Below are 21250 nucleotides of genomic sequence, written 5' to 3'. Positions count from 1 at the left end.
TCAATGAGGTTTTGCTCAAAGTTAAGACCCTCAAAATCAGCGTTTTATTTTTTGGCAATGAGTTGCCCCGATTTTAAAGTATATATATACACATCATCGTTAGTTTTACTCATAGCACAATATTGCTTTTATTTTCCATACAGGATATAATAAATTAATAAATAAATAGTAGAGTGGTCAAAAGTAAAAAAAATAATCCATAAATGACTTAGTTATCACACTTAAAAAAGTATCCAAATTTTGTCAATTGGATCAAATGTGTAGGAGAAATGGGCAATGCCCCCTAAATGTCCAAAAATCGGCAACAAACGGACATTCAAAAATTCGTACCTCACTTTCTGTTAATTTTAGCATATGGGTCCAAGAGACTTTTTTGTAGGTCTTAAGCTCCCTCATAAATATATTTTTTTATTCGTAGATCTTGCTTAAACATACAACCGGGGCTGCTTTGTTAAAAATTTCTAGGGGGCGCTAGTAAGTAATTTTTGTAAAAATCGCACAATACATAATAAAAAAATGCTCATTTTGCCAGGCCAGATGTGCGTGCCAAGTTTCATGAGTTTCTGTGCATATTTAGGCCCTCAAAATTGGCGTTGTTTTCTTGGCAAACAGTACCATGCCACGCCCACAGCGATTCGCGAAAACTCACAAACTTCGTGTTATGATATCATGAAGGCCTAAACTGGTAGATCCAGTAAACGTGGTTGGAGAAAAAAGTACAAGATTTTTTATTTTTATTTTTTTTAATTGCCAGTAGGTGGTTCTATCAGTACGAATAAATATAAGTTTGTAGATGTATTCAGACCTGGACTCTCATCAAATGTGTGAAATTTTGAGAAGATAGGATCATTTAGGTCAAGTTAACGCAGCTTTTATAGTCATGGTGAATCATCAGACTTCGCGGGACTGTAACGGCCACGCCCTTTGGCGAAAAGTTACAATATTTGGTGTTGGGCATGATCAACATCTTAAAGCTTTTCTGACAAAATTTTAATTGGATCCCTCAAACAAGCTTGACACAATCGATAAAAATGTAAAGTATGACATTTCTTGTCACCACTAGGTGGCGCTACATGTATAACTGAATATTATCATATAGATGTTTTCAGGCCATGGCTATTAAGATGCATGAGAAGTTTGGGATTTTTTGGAGCTTGTACAGCAGTGTTATCAAGCATTTCCTCTTTTTTTGATGAAGGAAATATTAAAGGCAAAATTTGAGGCCCTGCCTCCGTCATATAGTATTTCAAAAAGTCAAGATTTTTTCCCCAGTTGTTGTCCCAGGGCTTGAGATGATCCATGCCAAGTTAGAAGTAAATCGGATCAAAACTGTTGGCAAATGGGCAAAAATAATGACCACAGTGAATGTGCAAAAATGGGCCAAAATTGGACATTCAAAAATTCATAGCTCACTTCCTGTACATTTTAGGATATGGCTTCCACTGACTTTTGCGTGTGTCTCAGGGAGCTTCATGTGCCTGCCAATTTTTGTAGCCTTCGGTCAAACATGCTGGGATTGGTGCATATTTTTCTACGCTAGGGGGCGCTATATGTTATGTTGTTATGGCAACTTCATAATATAAAAATTTTCGCCAAGCCCGAGGAGTGTGCAAAGTTTGGTGAGTTATTGTAAATGTTTAGGTCCCCAAAAATGAGATTGTTTACCAAGAAGAAGGAGAAGAAGAAGAAGACGCCTGATAAGGATCCTGATCATGAATCAGATGTGTTAGTGGAGAGAAACATGGAAAACAGGCTGGATAGGGGCTTTCGAGGACCGAACTTGGCCACCCTTGATCTTGTTTAATTCAAAATGATCTAAATCTTGTAATGTTCATATTTGCAAACATCTGCTTTTATTTTAGAAAACAGTGAGCAACATTTTTGCATATGTAATGTTCTGACATGCTACAGACCAAATTAGTAACTTTTTCTTTGTATTTTACAATGCTGTTTTAACATGCATCTGCCTAATAAAATACTACACTCATAAGTTGTAACTACTAATAAATATATTTTTCTTTCTAGTACGTTTACTCTTTTTAGATAGTGTCAGATCCTGTGTACTACCCATACATAAGTTGATGTATACTTGTCATTTGAATAGTACAGGTTTAGCTGCTTTGCATCGCTGCCTGCTGCACCTCCTCCAGTGCACTTTGAGGTCAGCTGCAGGGTCGTCAGCTGGTGCCACCATTCACTGATGTTTCGCCTGCTGACCAGGACATCTTGCGGCGGGGGGCTGTGGTTTCTGTCTGGACGTCACCCCACGCCGCTCCCTGCAACTGACCTCACTGCGGCGTGTCAGACAAGAGTCTAGTAGTTGCACATCATATCGGGGGCGCTAATGTTTTTATCATGTCCTGAAAGCCCTCATTCTCCACAACGCAGTATGGCTTAAGTCTTTAACAATAAACCGGGTTATTAAGGTTGTTATTGACTTTCTTCTGGTCCAGTTGTGGGCGATTTAATGGGAAGAAGTCCTGTCTGTCTGTCCGTGCGTGGGGTTGAACACCGCGGATCCATGCCGGCTCATCAAGCGTGTACGTACATTGGCCAAACTCGCAGTTGACAATCTTTGCACATGCCGACACTTTTATCCAGTATTCCATTGTTCATATAAAATAAACATTATCTCTTCTATACTTTGTACATTAAACTTGCACGTTGTAAATCTTGTCCGCGTAACCCTGTCTCCATTCAACTTTTGAAAGCACAGTTTCAACCAGCTCCCTCGTGAATAATATTCTCATTTATCCAGGACATTTCATTCTCATGGCATTGAATCAATCACAACTGGACTTATTTGGTTGTTTTGGTAACACTTTATAATAATGATTGTTAGGTAATCATTTGTAATGCATTAGTAAAACATGAAGTCATGATAACTTATGTTGAACTAATAATTTGTAATAATTAAAATATTAGGAATAAGTACTTTACAAATTATTAGTTAATAAGCTGTAAATGTATTAGCAAACGATGAATTCATGAAGAGCAATTCTGAACTCAGGATGAACTAAGAGTTTGCAACTGTTGAATAATTGTTAACTAATAATTAGTAAATATTTAAAACATAGGGACAAGTAATTCACAAATTGTTAATTTGTTAATGCATTAACAAACGATGAACTCATGATGAGCAATTCTGAACTCATGATGAACTAACAATTTCCAACTGTTGAATGATTGTTAACTAATAATTAGTAAATATTTAAAACATAGGGAAAAGTAATTTACAAATTGTTAGTTAATAATTTGTTAATGCATTAACAAATGAACTCATGATGAACAGTTCTGAACTCATGATGAACTAACAAATTGCAACAGTTGAATGATTGCTAACTAATAATTAATAAATATTGAAAGCATAGGAAAAAGTAATTTACAAATTTACAGACAATGAACTCATGATGAGCAGTTCTGAATTCATTATGTACTAATACTTTGCAATGTTGTCGGATTGTGAGTTAATAATTTGCAAATCATAACTAATGATTAACACATGATCCAGAAATGTCCATTACTGATCATTATAATGCATTAGCAAAACATGATGTCATGATGATCAATTATGAGCTCATGATGAGCTAATAATTTGCAACTATTGAAGAATAACATTCACTGTCCTCGTAGCTCAGCTCCTCATCTGGGTCCCTGGAAGTCAAGGCTCCACTGGTGTGGTATTTAATGCAAACCTTTTTGCAGATCCACTCCAAATTTGAACATTGGTGATTCCACCAGTATTTGTAGACTGTTTTATCATTCACAACTTCGATTTCCATGTGTACAAATCATCTGTTATCATGAACAAACTATCTTTTCATATTAACTCATTTACTCCCCTTTTTTCAACCCCTATTCTAAAGTGACCACACATCCTCATGTTCAATTGATTAACATGTTCTTTGATAATATTTATCATGAACCGTCTTTTCATATTAACTACTCATTTTATAATCTTGTTGCATACCCTATTGTAAAGTGACCACGTCATCATGTTCAATTGATTAACATGCTCTCGATGTTTGTTATCATGAACAAACTATCTTTTCATATTAACTAATTTATTAATATTTTGTATACCCTATCTTAAAGTGACAACACATTATTTGCAAACATCCGGTATTCTGTATGTGAACAAGTTGTTAACTGTATTATATGATTTAGATGTTTTAGATAAACTTCATCCTGATAAAGAACATTGTTCTGAAAAACAAACATGGACAAGTATAGAACAATTTCTCGAAGATTTTATGCCATAGACTTCACAAGGATATAGGCAAACATGTATCGCATCATTTGTATCTTCTCCCAATGTCATGAATTAGGCAACCTAGGATCCCCGTTGTTTGGCTAACCACTCATGCCACTCGATCACTGAAAGGTGTTCCACTAGAGACTGCTCTGTCCCTGAGCCTCCAAATAGTTTCTTTGTAGCTTCTCCAGGCTCTCTCTAAATGTTGGGTGTGTGCCCCTGTTTGTGCAATAACAAACGCTATACTGTAGGGCTGGGCAATAAATCCAATTAATTCGATACATCGTCATTTAAAAAATCTAATCGTTCAAAATTTGCTAAATCGTGAAATCAAATTTTGTCTTCTGGATTACTAAAATATGTTGTTCTTATGTTCTGTTAAATTCAAATGTTTTTGTGAGTCGCAATTTTGGACAAGTGAATGCTAGATGGGTGGTTTACAAGACATGTTTACAATAGGTACCAACTACTTAATTGTGGCATTTAAGCACAAACTATGAAAGTTTTTATTATTTATTTATAAAGTATTTATGTTAAAACTAATTTGGAATCGGTATACATTATTGTTGTCTTAACATTTTGCACAGGAATTATTTTTGAATAAATTAAACCTTTAGATAAATGTTTGTTGGGTTTATTAGATTAAAATCGTAATTGTCCTGAATGACTGTAAAAATGTAGATTTTATTTTTTGGCCATATCACTCAGCCCTACTAACCCTAATAGTACCCTAATTCAGGCAAAGCACGATAGGCCCGCCAGTCATCACTGATGATGATAGATTCTCTCTTAGAGTGATGAACGATGAGAGGTATCAGCTCCCTCCTTGTTCTCCTTTGAACTAAGCGTAGAACTGGCTTTGGTGTCTTGTCTCTGCGGGAGTTTTCCCCTAGTAATCCAAAGACCCATTTTTTTCCTTTTCCAGGTTGCAACAGCTCGCTCACGCTCATACTGAAAAGAAAGAATAAAAAAATTTACACAAAATCATTACGATTCATGTATATAAAAGTCCACCATGGTCCTAATATGTGCTGCTAAAATTTGATACGTGTATTTTTTTGGTAATATTTGCCTACAGTAGTCAAGGCCAGGCACGGCCATGTGGCTACAACGGCACAATTGGAGAAAATGCAGTACAGACTTTAGAGCCATGTTTTCTATTTGGCTTGAAAAATTTAAAAAGCTGATTTATTGTGGAGGACCTAAATTTCTTGTATAGCTTGAACAAGTGCAGAATTGCCACATTTAGAAAATCTAAATAATTTGTGTCCCTAGTTACATGCATTAAGATGTTAACAATACAACAATTGGCTTTTCTTCACACGTGGCCTGATCACAGGGTACTCAAGCTCAGGTTCACAACTGTGTCATACGTGATAGCACACGGATAAGGTTTGAAGTAATGTAGATGGTCAGTGAACAGAATAGTGGACACCTCCATTATGCACCCTTCAGAGCGGTTGTCTCCCAACTATGAGAGGATGGTTTCGATCTTCAGCCCTTGTGACCATGTGGAAGTGTCCTTGAGCAAGACACTGAACCCTGATTTGCTACAAGTGTACGGCTAACTGGTTCCAGTTGTTGGACTCGGCCGTTACAAAATTTTACTGGAATAAAAAAAAAGCAAAGATTAGTCTATCTACTCTTCAGAAAAGTAAATCCAAAGGTGGTCTAGAGGCACCAAATTTTATGCACTACTATATAGCTAACCAGCTACAATATATCATTCTATTCAACTGTTGGCTGGAACTAGAACAGAAGGATTGTAATAACCTCAGACTTCTAGATTTACTTTTTATTACAACATCGATTAAGCGACATAATTGTTTTAAAAACCCAATGATTTCCGCCACCCTGACTGCCTGGTGAAAGACACTAGAAATTACAAAAGCCGAAGTGGAGCCCTGGGGGCTTTCTCCCCTATGCCATAACCCCGACTTTCAACTTAACAAGCAATCGTTTTATTTAGGTGTGTGGTAGCAGAAAGGAATTAAACATCTCCACCTCTCTTCTCAGATAATATGTTTATATCATATACATCCTTGCTCCAAAAATACAAAATTAAAAAACGGAAATATTTTACATTATCTGCAAGTTAAAAGTATGATAAAGAAACAAATTCCAACACATCGGGGTACGCTCCAACCGCCTGTTTTAGCTAAATATATTACCAAGCTTTCTCCGACAACAACAAAAAAACTCTCAAAAATATATAAGTTACTTTCATATACTGATAAAATGTCTTTACCCATCTCGAAATGGGAGACAGACTTGTCTATAGCTCCAGAATCTGACTTTTGGATTCAAGTTTGTGAAAACGTATTTGGTATTGGTCGTGGGGGGAGCGGGGGCTGTGGACCGGTGGGGTGCCTGGCGGGCCTGCAGTGCCCCATCCTGCTGCGTTGGGTTGGGGGCACGGGCCGTGATGGGGTGGGGGGCGCTCCTGCTCCTGGGTTTGCTCTCCGGCTGGTGGCCCATGCGGGGGTTGTCCCTTGGCGTTGCCGTGGCCTGGGGGGCCCTGAAGTGTTGCGTTTGCTCTGTCCTGGCAGGGGTCGACGGCTCCCCTCTTTGGTGGAGATTTTCATGTATGCCAGATCCATCACACCGGCATCTATCGAAACTCAGACACAATCTGCTTCTTCCTTTGGTCGTTGAATCGGTGGAGGCTGGTGTCTGTGGATCTCACTCTGCTTCGTCTGTCCTTCCTTCCTTTCCTCAGTCTCTACTTTGGTCTCTTGAGGTCTCCCTGGTTTGTTGGAATTTGGATGTTTCTGGGGTTGGTGAAGGACTCTGGTTGGTGGCCCGGTGGGTGGTGTCTGGTCGGTGCTGGATTTCACTTTCCTTTCTTTTCTTTGGTCCTTCCTCTGGTCTCCTGACGGCCTCACGGCTCTGGCTGGGTTCTGAAGTGTTCGGTTTAGGTGAATGGTATGGGATTTTTTAATAGGTTTTAGGTGAACTAATGAATACACACTCACATGCACGCACATACACACCCACATACAAAATAAAAATTAATTTTAAAAAAAAGAAAGAAAAAAAAAGAAAGAGAGAGCAATGATGATGACATGTCAAATCAGTAAAATTACCGAATGAACAATACTGAGCTCTCCAGAAAGAAAAAAAAAAAAGGAAGAGGAATGGAGTAGGAGTTATTATGAAGGGGGAGTTTGTTAGGGACGTCCTAGAGGGAAAAAGGGTGTCAGATAGAGTGACTAGCCTGAAGCTAGGAATCGAAGCTGTGATGATCAATATTCTTAGTGGGTATGCGACACAGGTAGGATGTGAGATGGAGGAGAATGAAAGCTTCTGGTTGGACCTTCATGAAATGATGCAGTGCATCCCTAGAAGTGAGAGAGTTGTCATTGGTGCAGACTTCAATGGACACGGTGCAGGAAACAGAGGCGATGAGGAGGCAATGGGCAAGTTTGGTATCCAGGAGAGGAACGGACATATGGTGGTTGACTTTGCAAAAAGAATGGAAATGGCTGCCGTGAATACTTTCTTTCAGAAGAGGCAGGAACATAGGGTGACCTACAAAAGTGGAGGTAGGAGTACACAGGTAGACTACATCTTGTGTGGACAGTGTAATTTGAAGGTGATCAGCGACTGCGAAGTAGTGGTAGGTGAGAGTGTAGCCAGACAGCATAGGATGGTAGTGTGTAGGATGACTCTGGTGGTGAGAAAGACAAAGACGGCAAAGACAGAGCAGAGAACGAAATGGTGGAAGCTGAAAAAGGAAGAGTGTTGTATGACTTTCAAGAAGGAGTTGAGACGAGCTCTGGATGGTCAGGAGATGCTTCCAGATGACTGGACAACTACAGTAAATGTGATCAGTGAGGTTGGACAGTCCTTGGTGTGTCATCTGGAAGGAAAGGGGATAAGGAGACTTGGTGGTGGAATAAGGAGGTGCAGAAATTAATCTAGAGAGCTAAGAAGAAGTGGGACACTGAGAGGACTGAACAAAGTAGACAGAAAACCAGGGAAATACAGCGTAGGGTGAAAGTAGAATTGGCAAAGACCAAACAAGGGTCTTCCAATGACTTGTATGCTAGGTTGGATAGCAAGGAAGGAGAGACTGATCTATACAGGTTGGCAAGGCAAAAAGATGGGGAAGGATGTATAACAGGTTAGGGTAATAAAGGATAGGGATGGAAGTGTGTTGACAGATAACAGTAGTGTGATGGGAAGATGGAAAGAGTACTTTGAAAAGTTGATGAAAGGAAAATGAAAGACAACAAAGAGTGGAAGAGGTGACTGTTGTGGACCAGGAAGTATCAAAGATTAGTAAGGATGAAGTCAGAAGGGCATTGAAGAGGATGAAGAGTGGAAAGGCACTTGGTCCTTATGATATACCTGTGGAGGTATGGAAGGAGAGGTAGCAGTATAATTTCTGACTGGGTTGTTCACCAGGATCTTAGTAAGAAGATCCCTGAGGAAAGGAGAAGTGTGCTGGTGACCATTTTTAAGAACAAGGGAGACGTGCAGAGTTGTGGCAACTACAGAGAATAAAGCTAATGAGCCACACAATGAAGCTATGGGAAAGAGTAGTTGAAGCTAGACTGAGGGCAGAGGTAAACATTTGTGAGCAACTGTATGGTTTCATGCCCCCCCCCCCCCAAAAAAAAAGAAGAGTACCACAAATGCAGTATTTGCTTTGAGGACGTTGATAGAGAAGTACAAAGAAGGTCAGAAGGAGCTGCATTGTGTCCTTGTAGATCTGGAGAAAGTTTACGACAGGGTGCCCAGAGAGGAACTGTGGTTTTGTACGAGGAAGTCTGGAATAGCAGAGAAGTATGTTCAGAAGGTGCAGGACATGTATGAGGACTAAGACAGTGGTGAAGTGTGCTGTCGGTGTTACGGAGGAGTTCAAAGTGGAGGTGGGACTACATCAGGGATCAGCCCTGAACCCCTTCTTGTTTGTTATGGTAATGGACAGGTTGACAGATGAGGTTAGGCAGGAATCTCCATGGACAATGATGTTTGCTGATGACATTGTGATCTGTAGTAAAAGTATTGAACAGGTGAAGGAGAATCTAGAGGCGTGGAGGTTTGCCCTGGAAAGGAGGGGAACGAACTGGTTTATTCCCTCTTTTTCCAACACAATGATTGAATAAAATTGAATGTGTAAGTTTGTTTGTTTTGCCAAATTTGAAAAATTTAATAAACAAGTAAATGTGTCATTAGAAAAATTGTCTCCTCGTTTTTTTTTTTTTGTAGAAAAAATAAAATAAGAAAAATTGTCTCCTCGTTTTGAGAACCTGCACCTAAGGACAAGCTATTGAGTTTTTATTGATGTCTAGATGACTAGATGTAGTCAGATTCGCCTCCGCACACAGATTGGGTTCTGGTACTAATCCTCTTGAGATGGGTTGGGTCTGTTCCAATCTAGAATTGCCCACAGTAAGAGGCGCAGAGCAGGTGTGGGCATACTTATTGCACCCCGGCTTGGCGCCTGTACGTTGGGCTTCACTCCGGTAGACGAGAGGGTAGCTTCCCTCCGCCTTCGAGTAGGGGGGATAAACCCTGACTGTTGTTTGCATCGAATAGCAGCTCTGAGTACCCACCCTTTTTGGAGTCCTTTGAGGGTGTGCTGGAGAGCGGGGCCCGGGGGGTTGTGCTTGCTCTGTCCTGGCCGGGGTCGATGGCTAACCTCTTTGGTGGAGGTTTTCATGCATGCCAGCATCTACCGAAATTCAAACACAATGTGCTTCTTCCTCTGGTCGTTGAATTGTTGGAGGCTGATGTCTGTGGATCTCACTCTGCTTCTTCTATCCTTCCTTCCTTTTCTCAGTCTTTCCTTTGATCTCTTGAGGTCTCTCTAATTAGTTGTAATTTGTTGGAATTTAGATGTTTCTGAGGTTGGTGAAAGATTCTGGTTGGTAACCCGGTGGGTATTAGGTGATGTCTGGTCGGTGCTGGATTTCACTTTTCTTTCTTTTCTTTGATCCTTCCTCGTGTCTTCACGACTCTAGCAGGATTCTGAAGTATTCGGTTTAGGTGAGCGACATGGGATTTTTAATAGGTTTTAGGTGAATTAATGAGCACACACACACATACTCACGCAGAAGAAGAAGCATGTGCAGGCAGGCTGGAACAGGTGGAGAAAAGTGTCAGGTGTGATGTGTGATTATAGAGTTTCAGCTCAAATGAAAAGAAAGGTTCATAAAATTGTGGTGAGACCAGCGATGTTGTTTGGTCTGGAGACAGTGCCACTGAGGAAAAGACAGGAGGCAGAACTGGAGGTGGCAGAGATGAAGAAGGTTCTCTTTGAGAGTGAGATAAAGTCAGAGAGGCCAGACTGAGATGGTTTGGACATGTCCAGAGGAGAGATAGTGAGTATATTGGCAGAAGGATGCTGAGTTTCCAAATGCCAGGCAGGAGGTCTAGAGGAAGACCAAAGAGGAGGTTTATGGATGTAGTTAAAGAAGACATGAAGGTAGTTTGTGTGAGAGCAGAGGATGGAGAGGACAGGGTTAGATAGAAGCAACTGATTCGCTGTGGCGACCCATGAAGGGAAAAGCCGAAAGGAAAAGAAGAAGCCTGTTGTAGACAAGCAAGTTGTTTGCAAGTAACCAAGGCATTTTATTGTGTCCGAATAGGTGAGGTTCAAATGGCCACATTGTCCCCATTACATAAGCCAAACTGCTATTTTCAAATTTTCCTATTACATTTTGATGTATCCCAATGCTTAACTGCCACTACTGGAGCACAATGGTTGGGTTCCTATGACCACTAGAGCCTGATGGCTATCATGTCATATCAGGTGTGGGGACACATCCACTTCCTCTGTCACATAAGTATGACATAGATGTGTTTGTAATGGTCATGACAATAAGGTTATTTAATGAGGGAACTCTTGAGAATTGGTAATAAAAAGAAATGGTAATTTTTGTGCTAAATTAATTGGTGCGTTCATGAGTTGAACCCACAAACCTCTGGTTGTGAGTCCAACTCCCCACCCACTACACAGTGGCTACTATTTTGTAGTGGTGAAATAGACCAGGATTGTTGTCCTTACCTTTCTTTTATGGCGGAAGTGACTCTCATCAATTCCGATAAGCTGTCTTCTTTCTCCAATCTCTTGTCTTGTCAGTCTCCTCAGCATTTCCATTGCATATACATGTTGTTCTTATTTTCTTGGCCTAAGATGCTGAATTTCCTGCAATTTCATCATCTATGATGTAATCTGACAGCCTCAATCCTTGAGAGAACCTAAAAATATACAATAATATGCTAATTACCTGGATACAGTTGAAGAGGATGTAATAGGTAAACCGTATGCTGATGGGTCATTGCAAAGAAATGCTTTATTTTTATTTTGCTAGTTAAAATAGTAAAGTCAAACATTTTCACAATGTGAGAGAATACAATAAATAGTATTTACAATTATTCATCAGAAAAACAAAGGTTTTAACATTTTTAGGGTCATTCATTAACCCATAGGTGGCTTCAAAGCCTCGGCATAAGGTACAATTGATATTTGCAGGAAAAGACAAAGGATGCTACCATTGAAATAGTATTTAAGCAGTCTCCTACTTTATTACTGGATAGCTTTGTGCATTATAATTGCCTTCCCTTTTTGCATGTCTTTTGGAAAAAAAAAATCTACAGTTAAGCGATTGCATCAGGTCAGTTGCAAACAATTTTGCTGTGATTTCACAATAATAATTGGATAAGTTAAGCAAGACTTTCACAGTAAGAATTATAGCAATATTCTGTGAAATGTACTCACGGTAATTTACTGTAATTTCACATTTGTGATATTAGAAGGCATTTCTGTAAAAGCACAACTGTTACCATAACTTCATAGCTGTAGTGGCAAAGCAATTACTGTGATATAACGGTACATTACTGGGGAATTACAAATTCTTACTGAAATCAGGCGATATTAAGGCATGTTGAAATGATCTTACCATTCATAGAAATCGATGCAGTCAGCTCGGCTCAGTTTCATTTTTCTTTTGCAGGCTCTGCAATGTTTCTTACTCCCAATTACTTTCTTCTTTTGTAACCACGAAATTTGGTTCAGCGTGTTTTTGGCTGTGGGTATTTTCTCCATGAGTTCCCTCACTTTCCTTGCAAAACGCTTCACCTTCGACACTGCGCAAGGCAGCTCAGGTAACCCAAGATGGTATTTGAACACTCTGACCCCGGCATTTTCCCTCTAAAAACAACAACCAATCAGATCCCGAGTTTCAATGTCATGGCCTTGCTTGAAATAAACACCTAAAGTACACTGAAAAATGTTTACCATGTTGCCAGTTGCAATCAAGAATTTGTTTCTCCACTTGATAAATAACCCCTGCCAGTATGTTTTGGGGGATTTTTATGTTTCTAAAATAGAAATAAGAAATTATGCAGCTATTCTACTTCCATGTTTCCTCTTTTATTGAGATTCTCTCTATTGTTACCCTGTTCTTATGGCAGCATTTTCTGATAATCTTGCAACCCATTTCGAGATGGCAACCCATTCTCTCGTCCTCCATACTAATGGTTGTAAGAGAGAACAAAGCGACATTTTTTTCAGCTCCTAACAGCATGGAGAAACGCGCTCAAGAAAACAAAACAGTAAGCAACAGACTGCCGCCACTTCCGAAGGTAAGTTTAATGTAACACGTTAATTGTTGAAGTGCACCGCAAACTGTTATAGCATGAGTTAAAGTACTCAACATCAGTTTAATTAAACTACTGTGATGCACATGGAAAAATGCTAAATTGAGACGTTGGGTTTTTGCCAGTGGTTGCAATCCATGCAGTTCACTCTTCTTTGCGTTGATTCCCTAGCCGCGGTCTATTGTTGGATTTAAACTTTTACCATTAATCCACCTTAAAATATTTATGCTTATTCCGTCAAGGATCACTAACGGAGTGTGGACAGGTATACTTATGTATGTGTACTTGCGCATGATTTTTTTTCCCTCTTCAATGCATTTTTTTGCCCGGTGAGATTTATACTCTGGAGCAACTCGAAGGCTGTAATTTGAAAAGTAAGGTATAGCTACGTTGAGAGGAACCAGTTGAGGTGGCTCGGGCATCTGGTTCGGATGCCTCCTGGACGCCTCCCGGGGGACTATGTCTCTCGGCTGTCCTGGGAACGCCTTGGGGTCCCGTCGAATGAGCTGGCTGAAGTGGCTGGGGAGAGGGAAGTCTGGGCTTCCCTGCTAAAGCTGCTGCCCCCGCGCCCCGACCCCGGATAAGCGGAAGAAGACGGACGGACGGAGGTATAGCTAATTCCTTTGAGGGTAATGCGCTAAAATAGGGCAAATTGCGTGAGGTAATTAAATATAAAATAATCTCCATACTAGCAAAAGCCATGAATTTGTTTGTGGATGGCCTTTTGTGTCTTTTGACATTTGCAGTTTACTGGGATTGCATACAACCATTTGGCTAGGTTCCTTTTGTTGCATTTTACATTTATAACAAGAGAAATGGTGCAATCATAGCTAAAAATGGACATTCATGTCTGCTTTAGAAATGGTAGTTCTGATGAAAAATGCCATTCGAAAATCAAGAAGCAAAATTTGAATTTAAATCAAAGATCGGGGTGAAAAAAAAACGAAAAAACGGAAAAAAATCTCAAACTCTGACTTCTCACAAAACAAATAGTTTATTACCCCATTAAACAGGAAGCACATTTTGCTCTGTGTGTTGCCAATAGGTACTAGACAAGGGTTTAAGTTGGGCGGCACCTCAGAAAAATAAATCAATAATCATATCCTCCATGACTTTGTTTACAGCCAGATATTCAAATTGATTCAGCAAATGATTAGGCCATGTCAACGATTTTATGATATAGACTAGTACTACAACATTAAGTGAATTTATCATTATATATTTGTAGTAGTGACGTACCGAATATTCGGCCACCGAAAATTTTCGCCCGAAAATGGCAAAAACATGCATTTTCGGCATTCGGCCGAATAATAAAATTAAAGCCGAAAAAATATGGCTGAAAGAGGATGTTGTGGTGACGCAAGCAAAAAAATAAATAAAAAAATGTCCCGCTCCAAATAGCCTACAAATGCGTCATCCGCACCACATGCATCCGTGCCCGCCGATGCGAACTACTGTACATTGACTATAAAGTGCCAGAAAATGCTCAGTTGCTCACCCTGCGTTTGGTGTTTAATGTACCATTCGCCAACATTTCTCTGATATCTGTGGTGTGGACGCATTTCAATTTATATTGTGCTTTGTTAAAATGCCCTTGTTAAATAGGCCTAAATATTTTACAATAATATCCTAATTTTAATTAATTATAATAAATGCAATGATAATAAAAAATATTGCATAGTTTTTTTTCTGGCGTTTCGGTTTTCCGCCAAGCATTTCAATTTTTTTTTCATTTCGGCCAAACTTTTTTTATTTCGGTTGACTTTTAAATTCCAGTCAAATCTTCTCTTTTTCAGACAAAAAAACAAGACTGTTTAACTTTTAGTGCCGTATTTCAGGGACCATCATGCAAAAACCTTTAATGACACGGTGGTTGTAACATGTGTAGCCTACGTAAGAGGTGGCACACTAGGCGGAGAACATAGTTACTGTAGCAACAAAGTGGGCTGTGCTGTAGCATGTTTGGTTAGCCAGGATATTGCTCTCTGGGTGTCATGTTAAATGGCGTGCTGTTGAAATCACCCATTTTTGTCTAACCACAGTATGATTCTAAACCTCAGAGTATCGGAATCTATTTTACTATCACACCCATTGAGAGGGACAGTCCTTCTTTTGAACCCATGACATTGTCAATTGGAAGATATTAAAATTGTATGAAATTAGGAGAATATTTGAAAAAGCTACGATCAAAATTTGTCTGGAGTTAAAACATTCTACTATTCAAAGCTAGTGCCTCATGCCTAGTCTGTTTATTTGATACTTAGAACTGAAATGCCATGGTTTGATTCTACTAAATTAAAAAAATATATATATTACATGTTTTTACTTCTGCAGATTCCCCAACATACAAAATGGCAATGGAATCAAAAATTAAGGAACTGGAGAAAGAGAGGTCCTGTTAAAGGAACTATCGAAGTTTAAGTACTTATTCACTGGGTACTTCTAAACACGAGATATACTTTAGATATAATATATAATATATATATATATTAAGAAAACAGTTATTCCATTTTAATTGTTCATGTAAACCTAATTTTGTGTTTGACTCAATAGGTGCAACCAAAGTGTACCATTATTCACTTCAATGAATCATGTGATTCCATGTTTGTCTTTCACCAGATAAGAAAAAGGACATTGCTGGAACCAAAGAAAGTTTCAAGTGCTTTGGATTCAACACTTTACACCTCTGAAAAGTCCTCATCTTCTTCCTCATTCTCCTCATCCTTCCTCTGATGAGGAAATAAGGAGGAAGAAAAAGAAGGGAAAGAAACAAGAAGATGGTGAAGCACCCAAAGAAGAAAGAGACTAAGGGAAAGCACACTTTTGGAAGGTGTGCTACTGCGCTCTCTTTTGTTGACTTGCTTAAGTGCTGTACAGTAGTTGTTCACCAAGCGACTTTTTAAAAAAGGGCTATAGATGTACTATGATAACGGTTAATTGTTTTCCAACGTAAAAACTAATGGGATATGGATAGGCCACTTAATTGTAGATAGCTAAAAATGATACAATTACACTTCTTGGCTTGACTTATACTTATTCAATTATTTTGTATTGTAATAAAGATGAGTGTGCAGTAAATTATCATGGGATTCTTATGTAGCTTGTGGGAGGGTTAGGGAGGACAGGAAGGCGAGGAGTCTAGTGTGGGGGGTGCTTTTATGTCTCGAGCAGTCTTATCTTTTTTGATGGAAATGCAAATTCAAATTCAAATTTCATTTCCTGAAAAAAAAAAAAAAGAAAAGAAAAAAAAAGAAATGCAAATTCAAAGCTCTATCATTGTACTTCATATAATTTGCCTTAAACCTGTGTAACGGTATACCCTCGCAAACTATCTTTATGCTCACAAAGAGCTTTTCTTATTGCCATCAAATTATTAACAAATAAATAAGCATAAAGATAGTCTTTGCAACGTTTTGCATTGGTGAACTAAACCGAAAATGAACTAAACCGAAAATGAAATAAACGAAATGCCAAGACTCGCTAAATGCACACATCGTCGCAAGCCTGAGATAAGTGACATAGCCCGTCAAATAGGTTTACCCACCTTTCGTAAATAAGTACAATTACCCTGCGGTTGCTGGAATTCAACAAGATCTCCACATCTGATTTGGGATCAATAATGTACAGTAGGATTTACTGTGGTATTTTACAAACTGAGATCTCATATGCCAGCTATATGATCATGTAGGCTAGTGAACACTTGTGAGTATGGAGTTCTATGTAAATAAAAAGACGTACTCAACTCTGTTTGCACATGGCCAGCCCAAAACAATTCTGATTGGCTCAAGAATAGCTGGTTGCAAATGTGAAACATTTGCCAATCAGCATTTTTCACAGCGGTAGAAATGGTTTAAAATGCCATAGTGAAATAAACAATTGAGTTTATTAGAATTGTATTTCTCAAACTATCCTAACTGTGGACTTAAACAAAATGAATAACGCTCAAAATGTTACAATATGGACTCTTTAATATTGAATAAAGCAACGTTGAGAAAATAGATGATTCCATTTAATCAGCACTCATGTAAAGCTTCTCACCCAGTCAAATTACTTTTTAAAAGCAATTGTTGTATATACTTGTAGTACGTCATAAGATTCGTCTTACAGTTGTGTGGTCCTGCCCAAAATGATCATTATAATGGTCGCAGAATATACTTTAAGTTCTATGAGACATGGCTAAAAGTATCTTGTGAACCCATGAATGAGACTGAAGCCAGAGTATTACGCCCTGCATTGATCACTCTTTTCTTTCACATTTCCAGCTTCAACACCCGGGGAAGTTATAAAGCGATATATGAAGGTCCTCCATGTCTTTCGGCGGGGGAAGAATCTGAGACAATCATTTGAGGCTGTTGGTGTGGATAGCAACACAGTGTTAGCAGGTGTGTCTATTGCTGAGTTGAGTGTTGCCAACCCGGAAAAGAACAACCAGGTCCTTGAGGGATACTCGAGGGGCAAAAACTGAACGTTTATGTTTTGTACGTAACATACTTGCAGATGGGGAAATGTAATTATTACTCAAAAGAAAAGTTTAATACAATGACAAATAAGTTATCTGACAATGCATTCTCCATCATACACTTCAATTGTCGAAGTCCAAACCATAAAACATCTATAATCAAAGAGTTTCTAAGTGATCTAGAACAAAAATTTCAAGTGATTGCTACGACGGAAACATGTTAAAGGAAAGTCAAATTGATCATGTACAGATTGAAGGATACAACATTTACTATAAAAATAGATTGGATAAAAATGGTGGAGGCGTTGCTCTCTACGTCCATACGAGCTTAAATTGCAAAATCATAGCACAGAAAAGTATGAGTGATATTAATTTGATGGAAGTGTTAACTATCAAAATAACAAATTATATGGGTAAAAATATATTAATCACTTGTGTATATAGACCACCTGGGCCAGGAGCTGATTTATTATGGGACTTATTATTCCACGGATTTTTCTGCAAAAATGCGGCTCGTACCGTAGAACGCACTGGCGCAAATGAGTTATCAAAAGATGCGGCGATCTGACTCGCTGCGGCATTACTTTTCTTGGAATTCCGAGTTACCATGGCAACGCAATTCCCCAAAATTCCTGAAAAAAGGTCCAGTAGGAATGAATGGAGAAGGGGAAAAAAAGTCCACAAATCAATAACCTTTATCCAAGCCACCCTACGCTCACATACATAAACGACCAATATGATTTTTAGCTCATTTTGTTGAAATTTTTGCGATCTTTAGCTCAGTGTCATTTTTTTTTAAGGAATGTAAGCTCTCCCTCCTGTACAGGTTCAAAGAGAGTGAGCGAAATGAAGAAAAAAAAGGCTTTTAACATTGGTGTGTATTGCATCTGCCAGAGTGGAGCAATCAACATCAGAGTGCGGAGAGAAAAAAAAATATTTCGAAAAATCTCAATATTTGCTCACTAAACATCAAATTCGGACATTTTGTAGTCACAAGGGTCTTCTTTCAGACAAACCCACTTTTGTTTGGCAAAAGTGTCATTTGGTACCTTTCATTTCACTTTAAGCAAGGAAAAGCCACAGTTTTCCGGCCATTCAACCCCATGTTATTTTGGTCGCCTTTTTCTCCAAAAATTTTTAATATCACAAGTTTTCAACCCGCTCCAATTCGTTATTTTTCATCAGATAGAAAAAAAATGAGAACATGCTCGCATTCCCCAAACCCTTGCCGTTCTAATGAGCCATTTCTGGAATCTGCAACTTGAACCGTGAAGTCGTGAGAGCCTTTTGTTCGAGGTGTGCGCTTTCTCATACATTTCAGTTGAATGTGTGTACGTGATGTGTCCAATAAGTTAAAATCAAATGTGTGTGCGTGAATGTGCATGTTTCTTAAAGCAACAGTAAGGAACTTTTTGATTATGGTTAACTTCCACATTTCTTGACCGATTCCAATCATTCCAATTTTAAACTGTTCAACTTATTTCCAATTTTTTTTAAATACATTTTCAGAAATAAAAGCATAATTTTTTTTTTAAATGTAATGGAATGGACTGCTATTTAAATAGTGTTTGTTTAGCTATACTGCCTGGTCTCTCACTTCAGCATAGCAAATGCCTCAGCCAATCAGGGCTGCCTGTCATTTCTCTCGCTGTTGAGCTCAACTCACCCCTTTTTTTTCTGTGTACTTAAGGCTTGGCCTATGTATGACTACTACTATTGCAAATACTATTACTACTACTACTACCTTGGACATATTATTAGGTACGCCCAGGATTCTTTTTTATTTAATTTATTTTTTTTAGAGAGCTCAGTATTGTTAATTCGATAATTTTACCGATTGAACATGTCATCCTCATTGTTCTCTTTCTCTCTTTTTTTTAATTAAATTAATTAATTTTTTTTTTTTTTGTATGTGCGTGAGTATGTGCAAGTGCGGGTGTGTGTGTGCGTGTGCATGTATGCGTGAGTGTGTACTCATTAATTCACCTAAAACCTATTAAAAATCTCATACCGTTCACCTAAACCGAATACTTCAGAATCCAGCTAGAGTCGTGAGGTTGTCAGGAGACCCGAGGAAGAATCAAAGAAAAGAAAGGAAAGTGAAATCCAGCACCGACCAGACATCACTTACTACCCACCGGGTTACCAACCAGAGTCTTTCACCAACCCCAGAAACATCTAAATTCCAACAAATTAGGGAGACCTCAAGAGACCAAAGGAGAGACTAAGGAAAGGAAGGAAGGATAGATGAAGCAGAGTTAGAGCCACAGACATCAGGTTCCACCAATTCAACGACCAGAGAAAGAAGCAGATTGTGTTTGAATTTCGATAGATACTGGTGTGGTGTATCTGGCATGCATGAAAACCTCTACCAAAGAGGGGAGCCGTCGACCCCGGCCAGGACAGAGCAAGCACAACCCCCCAGGGCCCCCCAGGCCACGGCAGCGCCAAGGCACAACCCCCGGGCCCCGCAAGGGTCACCGGCCGGAGAGCAACCCCAGAAGCCAGGAGTGCCTCCCACCCCAACACAACCCGCGCCCCCAGCCCAAAGCCCAGGATTCTTGTCCCCCTGCCCCATCCAGGGTAGCGTCCATCTTGGCCTATTGATTAAGTACGCCCAGGATTCTCACTCCTGGCCCGCCCTGGGCGGCGGTCATCTTGGCCAAATGATTAGGTACGGCCAGGATTCTCACTCACCCGCCTGCCCTGGGCGGCGGCCATCTTGGCCAATTGATTAGGTACGCCCAAGATTCTCGCCTTTCCACCTTGCAGTCCCATTCCAAATTTTTGCTGATTTTTTTCTGGTTTACAGATAGAATCATTGAAATGTTTGAAGATCTCACAAACAAATCAATAATTGTATGTGGTGATTTCAATATAAATTCGGGCAATACTTCAACAACAAATGACGTTAAGAACTACATGGAAATTGCTGGTCTATGCCCCATTATTTCTCAACCTACAAGGATCACTACCCACAGTGCTTCTATACTGGATAGGGCTGGGCGATATGGCCAAAAAATTAAATCTCGACTTTTACTTACGATTTTAATCGATTTTAATCTAATAAACCCAACAAACATTTATTTGAAAGGTTTCATTTATTCAAAAATAATTCCTGTGCAAAAATGTTCAGACAACAATAATGTATACTAATACAAAATTAGTTCTATCATAAATTTAACATTCATAGTTTGTTCTTAAATGCCACAATTAAGCAGTTGGTAGCTATTGTAAACATGTCTTGTAAATCACCCATCCAGCATTTTGCCACATGTGCAAAATTACAACTCACAAAAACATTTGAAAATGTAACAGAACATAAGAATAACACCTTTTATTAATCCAGAAGACAAAATTCGAGTTCACGATTTAGCAAATTTTCAGCGATTTGATTTTTAAAATGATGATGTATCGAATTATTTCGATTTATTGCCCAGCCCTAATCCTGGATAATAGATATACAAACATACATGAAATAAAATGTGGTATATTTACAATAGACATAAGTGATCATCTCCCTGTATTTCCAATATATGAAAAAATAAGTATAAATACTGCGCAACAGGAAACTCCTATCATCATAAGAGACACATCTAGAAAAGCAGTAGAACTTTTAAGAGAAGATTTGAAGAGGCAGAACTGGGATCACGTATATACAAACAACTTAAATAATGCGTATAATTCTTTCATGACCACACCCACACATTCATATAATAAATATTGTAAAAATATTACAATTCGTGCACAAAGCAGGAAAAATACTACTCATAATCCTTGGATGACAAATGGGTTGAAAAATGCTTGTAAAAAAAATCTTCTATATAGAATGTTTCTCAAACATAGAACAAAAGATGCAGAATCTAGGTATAAAGTAATATAAAAAATAAACTTGTATCCATTCTAAGAAGACAAAAAATGGA

At 38.9% G+C, this 21250-nt stretch overlaps 1 protein-coding gene and 1 long non-coding RNA gene across 12 annotated transcripts in view; both read right to left on the bottom strand.

The window, feature by feature from the left end:
- LOC144034208 (multivesicular body subunit 12B-like) overlaps positions 1-21250 on the bottom strand; it is a 102681-nt gene that overhangs the window by 29619 nt on the left and 51812 nt on the right. The window lies entirely within an intron of this gene.
- LOC144034210 (uncharacterized) lies at positions 4234-19822 on the bottom strand. The gene is made up of 2 exons (XR_013288177.1): positions 11274-19822; positions 4234-5206 (listed from the first exon to the last, which is right to left on the bottom strand). It is a non-coding gene; the product is annotated as an uncharacterized LOC144034210 (long non-coding RNA).

The sequence above is a fragment of the Vanacampus margaritifer genome, chromosome 14, assembly GCF_051991255.1.
Source record: "Vanacampus margaritifer isolate UIUO_Vmar chromosome 14, RoL_Vmar_1.0, whole genome shotgun sequence".
In the NCBI taxonomy this organism is placed as follows: Eukaryota; Metazoa; Chordata; class Actinopteri; order Syngnathiformes; family Syngnathidae; genus Vanacampus; species Vanacampus margaritifer.
The sequence above is the reverse complement of the archived record's forward strand: the minus strand, read 5'-3'. Positions and strand labels throughout refer to the sequence as shown.